Below are 13,819 nucleotides of genomic sequence, written 5' to 3'. Positions count from 1 at the left end.
GCAGATGGATTTCAACATAGGTAAGTGTAAAGTCATCCATTAGGGACCAACAAAGGATCGATCGGAGTATTATTTAAATGCTGAAAATCTAGGAACAGTCCAGAGAGATTTAGGGGTCCATATGCACAGATCACTAAATATAATGGTCAGGTACAAAAACGCAATCAAAAAGGCGAATGGAATGTTAGCCTTTATAACTAGAGGGCTATAATATAAAGGGGAGGAAGTTTTGCTGCAGCTGTACAAAGCTCAGGTTAGATCACATCTGGAGCACTGTGTACAGTTCTGGGCATCGCAGCTTGAAAAAGGTATATTGGCCTTGGAAGGAGCGCAGATTCACCAGATTGTTACCAAGGGTTATATAATGAGTTCAAATCCCATCATGGCAATTGGGGAATTTAAATTCAGTTAAACCAACTTTTTCCGCAGCTTGAAGGAATCTTTCTAAATTAGAATCATGCTCCACCCTTGATTTGCCACACACCGTGATGTCATCTAAGTATGAAAAGGTGTCAGAGCGAGAGTTATCACTTATAAAAGCATCCATTGCCCGTTGAAAACAAGCAACACCATTAGTAACACCAAATGGTATTCGGCAAAACTGATACAGCTTTCCACCAGCCTCAAAGGCCGTATATGTTTGATTCTTCTTAACAATAGGAATCTGATGATAAGCACTCTTTAAGTCAATAGTGCTAAAAACCTTATACTGAGATACTTTGTTGATAAGCTCATCAATCTTAGGCAAAGGGTACGCATCTAATTGAGTATACCTATTAATAGTTTGAGAGTAGTCTATCACCATTCGTTTCTTATGTCTCTCGTTAGTGGTGACAACTACCTGTGCCCGCCAAGGCGAACAACTAGGTTCAATGATTCCTTCCAATAAAAGACGTTGAACTTCAGAATTAATAAATTCTCTATCCTGACTACTATACCTTGAAATAAAGAGTAGATTTGCCTTTCTAATCTAGGCTTTATTAACTTTAAAAATCCAGTAGCACATCTTTCAACACCCAGTCCCAACCAAGGCTGCAGAGAACTGAATTTAAGATGGCCACCACAAATCACATGACATCAACTACCAATGAGTTTACAGCATATATCTCAAGGCAGGAAACAAACAACCAATTACAATACATCTTACTAAACATAAAGAATAATCACCACAACTCCCGATCCCCGGGGGCCCAGCTGGGCCCCAGGTTGCGCTGCACAAGGCCCCTCCCTTTTAAGAAGGGGAGGAAGGCCTGCAATATCGCGGCACGTAGCGCCATGATATTCACTCGCAGCACCCGAAGAGGGAGGCGGAGTGCCTCCAGTAGTGCCTGCTTCCCTCTTGGGGCGCAATTATTCAATTTCCGGTGCGGGGGCGCTAATTTTTCCGGGGCACTACTTTTAGCACCCCGACGAAGTTAGCGCCTCAACTGGGGCACTACTCAATTTTTTGCCCTTAATGCTGACTCTTGATTTCAATACAAGAATGCAAGGGGTCGAAAGAGCAAACAGAAAGAAAGAAAGAAAGACAGACTTGCGTTTCTACAACGCCTTTCACGACCTCAGGAGGTCCCAAAGCCATTTACAGCCAATGAAGCACCTTTGATTAAAAATCTTCTGTTGTAATGTAGGAAACACTGTATTGATTTCTTTGTGGGTTCAATGACGAGACTTTTATGAAAGAGGCTGGGCTAGATTTTCAGTTGCTTGCGCCAGCAGTTAGCGCCTTAAGAGAAGTGATTTTCGGGCGCTATGCGTGTAGCGCCCGGGCGCAGCGCAGTTTGCGCCCCGCCCCAAATTAAGTTGCCCGTTAGCGCCGGCGCAAAGTTTAGCGGCCGCCCGGATGCGCGCGCAGAAAATGACGTCACATCCTCGTGCAACGCCCTTTGGCCGCCCCGAATCCAAACTTCAGTCGGACCGCCCCATTGTGCGGCTGGCGTCCAGAGCGTTTGTAAAATGGAACGCAACACACCCTGGGGAGCGCAAATTAAAGGGCACTCCTCCTGCACTATAAAAGGCAGTCTGCATGTGTTGTGTGGAAGGATCCAGTGTGTTGTTGTGAACGGTGTATTTATGTTTCCGTCCTCCTCCTCCTCCTCCTCCTCCTCCTCCTGCTGTTTTCCCCCTCAGACTCTGCCTTTGAAAAAAACACATGCACCCTTCCCCTTTAAGAGCTCACTGGCACCAGAGTGTCTGCCGTGCGCTGCGCCCAAGCTCGGGTGTTGCACTCTGCACCGCCGGCTTAGCGCCTAAAGATAGTAGTGGAACGCCTCTTTTAGCGCTCCACCAACCTCTTAGGGCGAAGCCACTGAATTTCCGGCAACGGGGCGCTACTTTGGGGCGGGCGCTAACTTCGGGCGGGCGCTAAGGTTAGCGCCCCAAAACTGTCTATACTGAAAATCTAGCCCAATGTGTTTTAATCCAAAGTTTGTTCAACTCAGTTCAACAGCATTTACAGGAGGCATCATGCTAGTGATCCATCTTAAATGAAACTGAAACTAAACTCAACTGCTTGTCTCTCACATGACCCCTGCTGGTCAGGCATAAGTAATCAATACATGCAACTATGCTGGTAAGGCATGATAATCAAGCAGGCAAATAACATCACTATTTGCTCATATCATTACATCTCCCTTTCTTAAAACAAAAGTATTTTACTTTTAACTAACAACATGTTTTCTTTGTATTAATCTGCATTTTAACTGTAACACTTAATTAACTTACATTATCATTATCATTATCAAGGTTTTTTAACCTTGCTTTGTGTGTTCACATGAAATATGTAAATGCACAAGAACTTGAAGAAAGAATAAGATAACACTACTTCCTTCTATAACAATAGTCCTTAAATTTGCTCAATGAGTCTCTCAGGAGGCTTCACGCGTCTTGAGGATTTTCTGATTGATTGTCCTTGAATCTGAGTTGTTGCCTCAGATGATGTGTTCTCAGCTGTGTGATCAGGTTGTTCAACAGTATCAGTCTCTTGACCTGCTGTGGCTGGTCCCATGAGAAGATCTTGACGATTTCTTCTCAGAACAGCACTCTCATCTGTCTGAATGGTGTATGATCTTGGTTGAACTTCACTCAGGACAGTTCCCTTCTGAGTCCATATGTTTGTTTTGTCTTTGAACCTTACTTGGTCACCAGTGTGGAGTTCAGGTAGGTTTTGTTTTCCTCTGTCATAGTAGTACTTTTGCTTTTCTTTCTGTTGTTCTTTGAACTTCCTCACTTTCTCCCCCTCTTTTGTTTTCAGGAGGTTCTCCGGGATGGGTAGGTTTGACCTTAGCCGACGTCCCATAAGGAGTTGGGCTGGTGACATACCACACTCGAGCGGCGTTGTGCGGTATACAAGCATGCTCTGGTAGAAGTCAGTTCCACTGTCTTTTGCCTTGTACATCAGTCTTTTCATTGTCTGGACCGATTTTTCCACTAGACCATTGGACTGTGGAAAGTGAGGACTTGACGTTGTGTGGACAAAGTCCCACTCTTTGGCAAAGTGTCGGAAACTTGCATTGTAAAACTGAGGTCCGTTGTCTGTGAAGACCTCGCTTGCCACGCCATGTCTGGAGAATATGGCTTTCATACATGTTATCACAGCATCTGCAGTGGTGGTGTGCAGTCTACAAACCTCTGGATACAGGGAGTAATAGTCTGTGACTACAAGATAGTCCTTCCCTTGACATACGAATAGGTCAGTGCCTACCTTCTGGTAAGGTCTGTCTGGTGCTGGGTGTGGCTTTAGTGGTTCTACCGGATTACTTGCTCGATATTTCAGGCATATTGTGCAGTTCGACACCTCATTTGTCACATCTTGGTTGATTCGTGGCCAGTACATCACCTCTCGTGCTCTTTTCTTCCATTTTTCGATTCCCAGATGTCCTCCATGGATCATTTTTAGCATCTCTTTTCTCAGACTCTTTGGGATTACTTTTTTACTTCCTTTGTAGATGATGTCTTCGACCACTGATAGTTCCTCCCTGCAGTTCCAGTACTCTGCCATGTCAGGTGAGCAGTCTTGCTTCATGTTGGGCCATCCATCCAAGATGCTTTTCCTCAATCGTCTCATTGTCTCATCTTTGTTTGTCTCATTCTTTATGAGCTCCATTTTTGCATCTGCTATGGGCAGTGCACTTGTGATCATGTCCACGTAGGCGTTCACTATTTCATCCATTGTGGTGTTTGCGGGCTCACTTGGGTCAACAGCTCTGGGCAACGTGTCTGCTGTATACATCAGCTTACCCGGTGTGTACGCAACATTCAGTGTATAGCGTTGCAGCCTGATCATCATTCTTTGTATTCTAAGCGGACAGCTATTTAGTGGCTTTTGGAACAATGCAATCAAGGGCTTATGGTCAGTCTCTACACTGATTGCTTGTCCTGCCACAAACTGGTGAAATCTTTCACAGGCGTATGTGATGCTGAGCAGCTCCTTTTCTATTTGAGCATATCGCGTCTCCGCGTCTGTCATTGAGCGTGACGCATATGCAATAGGTTGCCAGTAGTCATATTTTTGCAGAGGAACGGCACCGAGCCCACTCTGTGATGCATCTGATGATATCTTGATGGGTCTCGCTGGGTCATAAAACCTCAGAACTGGTTCCTCTGTGAGCAGTTTCTTTAGATCGCTCCATGACTTCTCATGCTCATGATTCCATTCCCATTCTATGTTCTTTTCAGTTAGTCTTCTCAGTGGCGCCATCTTTTCTGAGAGGTTGGATATGAATTTACCCATGTAGTTGATCATTCCATTAAACCTCTGCACGTCCTTTTTGCATTGTGGCTTTGGCATATTCTCAATGGCGGACACCTTTCTGGGATCTGGTCTGATGCCCTCACTGCTAAGGATATCTCCCATGAATGTCAGTTCTGTCACCCCGAGCTGGCATTTCTCTCTATTCAGCTTCAGGTTTGTTTTCCTTGTTGCTTCCAGCACTTTTTTCAGTCTCTCGTCGTGCTCAGTTCTCGTGGTTCCCCATACTATGATGTCATCCATTGATGTATCAACTCCCTCCAGGTGCTCATAGATCATATGGATAGTCTTGTGATACACTTCAGGAGCTGAGGCAATGCCAAATGGTAACCTTAGGAATCTGTATCTGCCAAATGGACTGTTGAACGTGCACAGTCTTGAACTTGCCTCGTCCAGCTTCATCTGCCAAAATCTTGATGATGCATCTAACTTGCTGAAATACTTTGCATTTGCAAACTGTGCCATGATTTCCTCACGTGTAGGAAGCTTGAAGTGCTCTCTCTTTATTGCTCTGTTTAGATCGCTTGGATCCAGGCAAATTCTGAGCTTTCCATTCTTTTTGTCCACAATGACGAGGGAACTCACCCACTCAGTTGGCTCATCTATCTTCTGAATCACATTCAGGCTTTCCATCCTGTCCAACTCTGCCTTCAGTTGCTTTTGAAGAGCAAACGGAACTTTTCTGCATGGATGTATGACCGTTGGCATACTTTTATCTACTCTGATCATGTGTTCTCCTGGCAGGCAGCCTAGACCCTTAAATAGGTCGTTGTACTCTTTCATGAGTTCATCATAGACTGTCTCTCCTTCGCTTTCCACAACGAGGACTCTCTTTACCAGGTTCAGTCTCTCACAGGCTTTTAAACCTAGTATGGCTTGCACATCCTTTGGCACCACGATTAATGCTAGCGTGTGCTCTCTGTCCTTGTGTGTTACTTTGACAATGCATCTTCCTTTCACTGGTATATCAGTACCTGAGTATCCTGTCACTTTCACTTTTATTCCATGTATCTTTGGTCTGGGTCTAATTTTCTTAAAATCAGTCTCTGATATCACATTAACTTGTGCTCCAGTATCCAATTTAAATGGAATGTGTATGTCATTCACTTTTAGTGTCAACATCCAGTCTCTTTCTTCTTTTTTGTTTTCAGACACAACATCCACATTGAACTCCTCTATCTCGCTTTCACCTACTGCATGGACCTTGCTTTGTTGCGCTTGGTTCTTACAGCAACGGGCATAATGGTTGTTTTTGTTGCAACTATTGCATGTTTTACCATATGCTGGACACTTTCTTGGTGTATGCTGTGTACCGCATCGACTACATGTCTTTCGATTGCCCCTTTCATTTTTGTTCGCTGGCCACGCCTCTTTTTTCACATTGGCGCTCTTTTTGTTAAACGGTTTGTGTCCGTTCTTACTCACTGCATCCACGTTGCAGCTATTGTCACTGAACAGCTCCTTTGCCTGCAACTTCACAGTCTCTGTAGCCCTACACAGTGCTATGGCTTTTCCCAGGTCTAGATCTTGCTCTCTTAGCAGTCTTTCCCTTAGACCATTATCCGGAATACCACACACCAGTCTGTCTTTTATCAGCGAGTCTGCCAGTCCCCCAAATTCACACGATTTGCTTCTGTTTCTCAGTTCAGTCACATACTGATCAATAGTCTCTCCCGTTTTCTGTACACATGTGAAAAATCTGTGCCTCTCAAACGTCACGTTACGTTTAGGTATGCAGTAGGCCTCAAACTGTTCCATTATTTTATCTAGCTTCATTTTGTCTCCATCAGCAGCAAATGTGAAGTTATTATACACCTCCAGCGCTTCATCACCCACGACATGTAAAAACAGTGACGATTTCTTTTTATTACTTTTATCGTCAGCTCCGATTGCTGATAAATACAACCCTACACGTTGTTTGAATCTCCTCCAATTTTCAGCCACATTACCTGTCAACTGAAGCTTCGCCGGTGGGAGTAAACCTTCCATTTTTCACTTCATTAGCTATTCTCTAATGGTAAGTAACGATGTTCCCTTTTGGCTTGCTAATATGTGGAGAGCTGATTTCACTTCAGATTTTTCCTCTTCATCTCTTTCAATCACTTCTGACACCATGTATTGATTTCTTTGTGGGCTCAATGATGAGACTTTTATGAAAGAGAATGTGTTTTAATCCAAAGTTTGTTCAACTCAGTTCAACAGCATTTACAGGAGACATCATGCTAGTGATCCATCTTAAATGAAACTGAAACTAAACTCAACTGCTTGTCTCTCACATGACCTCTGCTGGTCAGGCATAAGTAATCAATACATGCAACTATGCTGGTAAGGCATGATAATCAAACAGGCAAATAACATCACTATTTGCTGATATCATTACAAACACGACAGCCAATTTACGCACAGCAAGGCCCCACAAACAGCAAATTGATAATAGCCACATTTTAGTGATGTTGGTTGAGGGATCATAGAAACATAGAAACATAGAAGATAGGAGCAGGAGTAGGCCATCCGGCCCTTCGAGCCTGCTCCGCCATTCAATGAGATCATGGCTGATCATCCAAACCCTAGCACCCGGTCCCTACAGCGACAGCCATCCCACCCAAGCCCTATCCCCGTAACCCCACGTATTTAATCCCCCCTAACACTAAGGGCCAATTTTTTATCATGGCCAATCAACCTAACCCGCACATCTTTGGACTGTGGGAGGAAACCGGAGCACCCGGAGAAAACCCACGCAAACATGGGGAGAATGTGCAAACTCCACACAGACAGTCACCCGAGGCCGGATTTGAACCCGGGTCCCTGGCGCTGTGAGGCAACAGTGCTAACCACTATGCCACCGATCAATATTGTCTCAGACACCGGGGAGAACTCCCCCGCTCTTCTTTTGAAATAGTGCCCGTCAGATCTTTCCTGTCCACCTGAGATTAACATTGTTGTTGGTTGGGCCGGCCCACGTGATCCCAGGGACGCTTGCGAACCGCGTGCACCCCGGTGATGCGTGGGCCTTTCCGCAGGCCTACGCCCGCAGGCCCAGGAGCGCGAGTGTTCGGAGCAATCAGGTGGGCGCGGAGTTTCCTTGCGGTTCACGGGCGCTCGCCCACAGCCAGCCTCCGACCGCAGTTTCCACCCCGAAGCTTTGTCCCTCCCGTACCCTAATGCTGACACTCCTGAATAAAATATCGATGCGCTGTGCTGAAGTGATTTCATCGTGTGACGGTTGTTTCCTGTTTTTGAACATTTGTTAAACAAAAAAAGTCATCTTTCATCACTCCTGGGTCCAGGTCATTTCTCCCCAATGCTGCAAAGCAGGCTGGCATTTTAAAATAAAATAGCTAAAATTAATGCAAAACCTCATAGAAACAGTCCTGTGAGGTGGCCCTATAACCTGAATTTACACTCACTGCAGTGTCCTGGTAAATCTTGATGCTCTGGATAGTCATTTTCTCGAGATTTATTGTTATATACGATAAACACTCAAGTTAGTGTGGTAATGCAAAGGCTGATTTTATTTCACACTCTCTGGATAACATTCAATATAAGAGGAGTATATCTGGAGTATAATTGCCACAATACGCTTACTCCAATCAGTGGGCCCTCTAGTGTTCAGTAACACAAAATGCAAGTACAATACATATCAATTACTTTGGTTATTGCCCCTTTTGAACCTTTGAACTCTCCACTCCGGCCCCACCTTAAGCTCCTGTCAGCGGTGGTTCAGTTGGTACAACTCTCACTTCTGAGTCAGAAGTTTGTGGGTTTCAATAACACTCCAGGGACTTGAGCACAAAAGCTAGGCTGACACTCCCAGTGCAGTGCTGAAGGAGTGCTGCACTGTCGGAGGTGCTGTCTTTTGGATGAGATGTTAAACTGAAACCCCGTCTGCTCTCTCGGGTGGACATGAAAGATCCGACAGGCACTAAGAGCAGGGGTGTCCTAGACAATATTTACCCCTCAACCAATATCACTAAAAACAGATTATCTGGTCATTAGCAATTTGCTGTTTGTATAACCTTGCTGTGCGTAAATTGGCTATCGCATTTCCTACATTACAACAGAAGACTTTTATTCAAAAAGTGCTTCATTGACGTTAAAGCGCTTTGGGACTACCTGAGGTCATGAAAGGCGCTATATAAATGCAACCACAATAACAACTTGTATTTATATAGCGCCTTTAATGTAGTAAAACATCCCAAGGTGCTGCATAGGAGTATTTTAAATCAAAAATTTTGACACCGATCCACATAAGGAGAAATTAGGGCAGGTGAACATAAGCTTGGTCAAAGAGGTAGGTTTTAAGGAGCGTCTTAAAGGAGGAAAGAGAGGTAGGGAGGCGAAGAGGTTTAGGCAGGGAATTCCAGAGCTTAGGGCCTAGGCAACAAAAGGCACGGCCACCAAAGATTGAGCGATTATAATCAGGGATGCTCAAGAGGGCAGAATTAGAGGAGTGCAGATATCTCGGGGGGTTGTGGGGCTGAAGGAGATTACAGAGATAGGGAGGACTGAGGCCACGGAGGGATTTGAAAACAAGGATGAGAATTTTGAAATCGAGGTGCTGCTTAACCGGGAGCCAGGGGTGATGGGTGAATGGGACTTGATACGAGTTAGGACATGGGCAGCCGAGTTTTGGATGACCTCAAGTTTACGTAGGGTAGAATGTGGGAGGCCAGCCAGGAGTGCGTTGGAATAGTCAAGTCTAGAGGTAAAGGCATGGATGAGGGTTTCAACAGCAGATGAGCTGAGGCAGGGGCGGAGATGGGCGATGTTACGGAGGAGGAAGTAGGCGGCCTTTGTTATGGTGTGGATATGTGGTCGGAAGCTCATTTCAGGGTCAAAGATGACACCATGGTTGCGAACAGTCTGGTTCCGCCTCAGACAGATGTTAGGGAGAGGGATGGTGTCAGTGGCTAGGGAACAGAGTTAGTGGCGGGGACCGAAAACAATGGCTTCAGTCTTCCCAATATTTAATTGGAGAACATTTTTGCTCATCCAGAACTGGATGTCGGACAAGCAGTCCGACAATTTAGACACCGTGGAGGGGTCGAGAGAAGAGATGGTGAGGTAGAGCTGGGTGTCGTCAGCGTACATGTGGAAACTAACGCTGTGTTTTTGGATGATGTCGCCAAAGGGCAACATGTAGATGAGAAATAGGAGGGGGCCAAGGATAGATCCTTGGGGGACACCAGAGGTAACGATGTGGGAGCGGGAAGAGAAGCCGTTGCTGGTGATCTCTTGTTACGATTTCTCTGGTTGCAAGTCTTTCGTTCTTTCTTTCTCTTCCAACCCCTTGCATTCTTGTGTTGAAATCAGGAGTCAGCATTAAGTCTTCTACTCGAATTCAGGATCTCAGAATTATGCAGTTCCTTCCCTCCCTCAGTTGGTGGCCCTTCCTCCTATAATTTACAGGACATTAAACCTTAAGCTTGGCACCACCTAACCACTTCGGTCCCATTTGACTTGACTCCTCTTTCACTCTTTTCAACCTTGATGCTGTCCAGCACGAAGCCTCTGTCTCTCAATAAAAAGAAAAGGTGAAACCCCTGAGTGAAAACAAGCAGCTCTGTGTAGCAAGGTTTAGTGAGTGGCAGAATATAAACCATGAGAAGCAAAAGTGATCATTTGCTCTATCCAGTCCGGGTCTCAAAACAATTGGAAATTGGACAACCCTTGTAGGTTTACGGTAAAACATTATATCATTCCTGTTGTCGTCCCTTCAAATGAACCCCATAAAATAATGTAAGCATTGCAGGTAATGGAGCTCATCATGTTTGCTGATGAAACCTTACAGTGATAAAAATTATACAGAGTGCGGATATATATGGGAGATTCATGACTAATCGTTCAGCTAACAGTGTTGGAAGTATTAAGCTACACTTTAAAGGTGTCTCCTGGCAGGAATAAAAGATAAACTGCAGGAAATGGTGGCTCAGTATATTTTAATCAATCATTCATCCCCTAATTAGTGGCTTAATTGGTGATTCAGCTCCAGTTATTCCGTGCTAATCTTCTACAATTGGGTACAACTGATTGCAGTAACTGTGTGCTCGCAGTAATTAGACCCAAAATAGATCTCCATCAAAATAATTCTACCTCAGTAAGTGTTAACTGGGCTCCAATGTTATGCACAAGGGATGATTCTGAGCCCAAGCATTCATTTTGAACATAGGAGAGACTTGCATTTATATAGCGCCTTTCACGATCTCCGAACGTCCCAACGCGCTTTACAGCCAATTAATTACTTTTGGAGTGTAGTCACTGTTGTAATGCAGGAAACGCGGCAGCCAATTTGCGCACAGCAAGGTCCCACAAACAGCAACGTGATAATGACCAGATAATCGGTTTAAGTGATGTTGGTTGAGAGATAAATATTGGCCATGGTACTTGGGGAGAGCTCCCCCACAATTCTTCGAAATAGTGCCGTGGGATCTTTTACATCCACCTGACAAGGTAAACGGGGCCTTGGTTTAATGTCTCATTCAAAAGATATAGGTCCGGATTTTCTGTACAAATAACAGTGAGGCTATCAGCGCTCACAATTATTAAAGTGTAACTCAGACAGCAACTTCTGGCGACCCCACATGTGCAGTTAAACGCTGAAATCAGGAAGTTGCTGTCCGAGTTGCCCTGCTCCTCCAGAAGCTGCACTTTACCAGTATCTCGACAAGAGATTCGGCATTGAAATACATGGAATGGAGTGAAGTTGCTGTATACACCTGATACATATACACATTAAACTTGCTAGTAAAATTTAGGGCTTGTCCATTCCAGTGTAAGTACATTTTTAACGGCGTGATCAGTCTTAAATACTGCCAAACAACCTCTCTGGCCCTGAAAATCAACTTTTATAAATTCCTTCAAATTCTAATTATTGTTCGAGATTTTTAAAAACTTTTTTAAAACTTTTTTCTTTTGTCTCTTTCCTCGCTCTCTTAAGCCCATCTTTCTTTCCCTCCCTTTAGTTTGTTTTCTTTACCTGACTTGACATTGAGTTAAATATTCTAACTGACATTTCCTAGTTCAGACTCTGCACCGCTCGGTAACAATTCTTCAAGCTGATTGGTTAAGGAGGTACGTAGCTGCTTGTCCTGTTCACATGGGTCCCAGATCTCCTGTCGAGGGCGCCGCACAGAAATGGCTTTCTAATCACAGCAAGTTCCAGTGCAGAAGCCCACAGAAAGCCTATGGGCAAGTGCAAGTATAAACGTAATGAACGACCGGCGCGGTTCGTTCACCGCCTATAGCACGCTTGAAAATTATATATAATTGTATGAACGTTTTTACACTACTGATCTCCCTACCAGTAAAGTCAGCTACTAAAGCCCTCTATCCAAATATGTTGTAAGTATTGTTCTTTAGGTAATGAATGTGTTGTTATTAACAATTCTAAGCATCACAACCTGGAAACATAATTATATGGTGTAGCTCCCACTGATGTCTGTCAAGAAGAAAATTGGGAAAAGGGAAAGTGCAACGAGACCTGGGTAAGCATGCAGGTGCAGCAGGCGGTTAAGAAGGCAAATGGTATGTTGACCTTCATAGCGAGAGGATTTAAGTACAGGAGCAAGGATGTCTTGCTGCAGTTGTACAGGGCCTTGGTGAGACCACACCTTGAGTATTGTGTGTAGTTTTGGTCGCCTTATCTGAGGAAGGATGTTCTTGCCATGGAGAGAGTGCAGTGAAGATTCACCAGACTGATACCTGGGATGGCAGGAATGGCGTATGAGGAGAGAGTGGGTCGATTAGGCTTATATTTGCTAGAGTTTAGAAGAATGAGAGGGGATCTCATTGAAACTTATAAAATTCTAACAGGACTAGACAGACTAGATGCAGGAAGGATGTTCCCGATGGCGGGGGAGTCCAGAACCAGGGGTCACAGTCTAAGGATAAGGGGTAAGCCATTTAGGACTGAGATGAGGAGGAATTTCTTCACCCAGAGAGTGGTGAACCTGTGGAATTCTCTGCCACACAGGGCGGTGGAGGCCAATTCATTAAATATATTCAAGAAGGAGTTAGATATATTTCTTGAGGCTAATGGGATCAAGGGCTATGGGGAGAAAGCAGGGACAGGGTACTGAGTTTGGATGATCAGCCATGATCTCATTAAATGGTGGAGCAGGCTCGAGGGGCCAAATCGCCTACTCCTGCTCCTAACTTCTGTGTTTCTATGAACACCCTGCTTGCAGTTTTATAGCACTTTTAAAGCAGAAGAACATGCCAAGGTGCTTCACAGGGTCATGGCGAAAAAAAATGGACACCAAGCTAAACAAGGAGATATTCGGACAATTTTAAGGTTATGCCCCCTTGTTCTAGTCTCCCTCACCAGTGGAAAACGTTTCTCACTAGCCACCCTATCAACTCCTTCAATCATCTTAAACATCAATTATATCACAGCTTAATCTCCTATATTCAAGGGAATACAAGGCCAGTCTATGCAATGTGTTCTCATAACTTAACCCTTTAAGCCCTGGAATCATTTTGGTGAATCTGTGCTGTTCCCCCCTCCAAGACTAATACATCCTCACTGAGGAAAAGCAAAATACCGCTCGACGATGGAAATCTGAAATAGAAACAGAAAGTGCTGGAAATACTCAACAGGTCAGGCAGCATCTGTAGAGAGAGAGCAACAGAGTTAATGGGCTGAATTTTCCAGGGTGATAGCAGGCGTGATCGGTGGCGGGTCGGGTGGGAAAGTTGTTATTTTTGACAGCGGGTCAGGAACCCGCTGTCAACTGGCTCCCACGAGCCTTTCCCCCAGGCGTGTCTGTCAGCGTGGAACCGACCTGACCCGCAGCGGCGGGGGACCCAACTGAAATCATTATGAGGTACTTTACAGGCACTTGAGAACCTTTTTTCCCCTACATCTTATATTTCCCTGTATGACCATGGGATTCACACAGCTCGGGAACCACATCTGTCAACCTGAGGCGGGAGTTCCGTGGCCATTGCTCCAGCTGATTACTTGACAGCATGGAAAACAAACCAAAGTAAAAACATTCTCCCAGTTTCTCCATCTCCGCCGCATCTGTTCTGACGATACTACCTTCCACACCAGTGCTTCCGACATGTCTT

Source organism: Somniosus microcephalus, chromosome 2, assembly GCF_052327205.1.
Source record: "Somniosus microcephalus isolate GS21.2 chromosome 2, FLI_Smic_1.0, whole genome shotgun sequence".
Lineage (NCBI taxonomy): Eukaryota > Metazoa > Chordata > Chondrichthyes > Squaliformes > Somniosidae > Somniosus > Somniosus microcephalus.
This window is presented reverse-complemented; position numbering follows the sequence as displayed.